Raw genomic sequence first — 2,246 nt, 5'->3', positions numbered from 1 at the left:
ACCCACTTCTGAAATAGCAGGCCTCTGAAAACCCTATGCACAATGGAACACACGCAGACTAACAGAAAGGGCAACCTAGGTAGAACTATCAAGTATGGAAATACAAAGGAGGAGGAACAGTTGTAAGCAGACCCTAGTGATTGGAACTTCAACATAGTACTGATTTAAAAGTTGGTGAATTGCTAGTGTTTTAGTCTCTATACACAGAGTTACTACATGTTAAAAATGACTTGATAACACCTAAAAGCCACAATATATTAATATATGTATACATGTATGCATGTAAGTATGTATGTATGTATAATTGCTATGAATCATCCACGACTTGGTGGCACTTTACAACAACAATGTGTGTGTGTGTATTCACACACACATACACACAGATGTATTCAGGACATTGTATATGGTCTGAAATATTTTTTTAGTTTCTCTTGGGCATCTCTTTCTTTAGTTGCTGTGATGTAGTCAAGTCTTCAAGATGACTTTGCCTTCACCATATGACTAGAAGGGCTATAAAAATGTGTGGTGTTTGTGATCCCACCAAGAGAATTTGATGCCTTGTTACTATTGTAAACAGCACTTTTTGGGTGGTAACACCTATATTTGTGTAAACTACTCCTAATGAGGGGATTGATAAGTTTTGGCTAGAAATCATTGAACAAGCTCAGAAACAGGAAATGAGAATCTTGCTACCATCAAAAAAGGAGAAGTGGGGAGTGAAGCCTTATCTTTTGGGGCAGAGATTTCTTTACTAGGGTAGAGGAGACCAGCAGTAGTAGAGATAGTGGAGAACCAGAGATCACTGTAAGCTTCAGCTGAACTAGAAATCCAGATCTATGGAGCCAAAAGTGAGGGCTTTAGCCCAGGCTTACAGGCAGGATTGTAAGTACTAAGAGAGCTTTGTAACTATAGATGGCTGGCTTAGAGCTCAAAGGCAGGGAGCAGAAAGACTAAAGTTTAGAAGGCCTTTGGACATGCCTGACTGAATAACTGTATCTTGACTTTAAGAACTTACAGTAACCTGCTAACTTCCCTAGTAAAATTTGTGAGTTCTGTGTGGCCATTGCAAAGAATTTGTAAATCTAATGAAAAATCATACATGATGTCCCTTTCCAAGGACTGATCCCACATTGCAACATGTCCTAAGTATGTCAGACAAAGCTTCAGAATCCTTAGCTCCAAGGAGCCACCTGGCTTCATCCTCTCCGGAATGAACTTGTTTGTTCTAGGGTTGTCATGCTTGGGAGAGTGGAGGGACAGCATAAGAGAGGAAGACCCTCGATAAGATGGATTCATTCAGTGACTTGGGTAATGGGGGTAGGTGCATCAGACACAAGAAAATTGGCACAAGATAGAGCAGTGTTTAGGGCTGGCACATAACAACAAAAACAAAGTCAAAGCAACAAGAGCAGTGGAGTGATGGTTGTTATTAGAATTGATTGAAAGAGGTGTGGGAGTGTGAAGACATGTTTCATTGGGGTACTTTTTCCCCTTGTGATTTTAGTGAAGATTACGATGCTCTCACACTGGCCGCATTATTTTTACACTTACCCAAATGTTTATTTGCCAGTTTTTAACCTAAATACTTTATTATCACTGTTCAATCTGTAGAAAGGAACTATTTATATAGATTTATGGTATATATAGCTGGAGGGTCAGCCATGGGTCAGTTCTGACTCAATACACACAACAGAAACATAGTTTATATAAACTTTATAGATGCTTTGTCAATCATGCTTCCCTTATTCTTTCCCTCTCTCCCATCCTCCCTCATTCCCTTTTCCTTCTTCCATTTATTTTTTTCTCTTGTTTGGAACTATTACTCTTCCTTTTCATTAAAACTTGCCCCTTTCTCAGAGTTGGGGGGAAACTGAGAAAGATGGGATAAATTATGCATACTGCATTGAAACAGAGAAGCGAGAGAACTGTTTAAAAAGAATATATGATTAGATATTGGTGTCATGACAGGAGTCCAGAACGGAAGACTGCATAGTGGAGTGGATTGGAGGTGGGGTGGGAGTGGGGAGGGATTGTATAACAATGAAAGAATTTTTCTTTTCTTTTTCAAAGATAACTAACTGGAGGGGAGGATGGGCAGAGAGAAAAGTATAACAGTGAATGAATGGAAATCCAAAATCTCTGTAAATTTTCATTGTTGCTGTTCTTCTTAAGTGCTGTTGAGTCGCAGGCACTCATAGCGACCCTATGAAGAAGAGTCCTTGATGCTTGGGTGTCTTTCATTCTCT

The sequence above is a fragment of the Elephantulus edwardii genome, unplaced genomic scaffold (assembly GCF_000299155.1).
Source record: "Elephantulus edwardii isolate Elephantulus edwardi_28Jun2011 unplaced genomic scaffold, EleEdw1.0 scaffold00043, whole genome shotgun sequence".
In the NCBI taxonomy this organism is placed as follows: domain Eukaryota; kingdom Metazoa; phylum Chordata; class Mammalia; order Macroscelidea; family Macroscelididae; genus Elephantulus; species Elephantulus edwardii.
Note: the sequence above shows the minus strand (reverse complement) of the source record.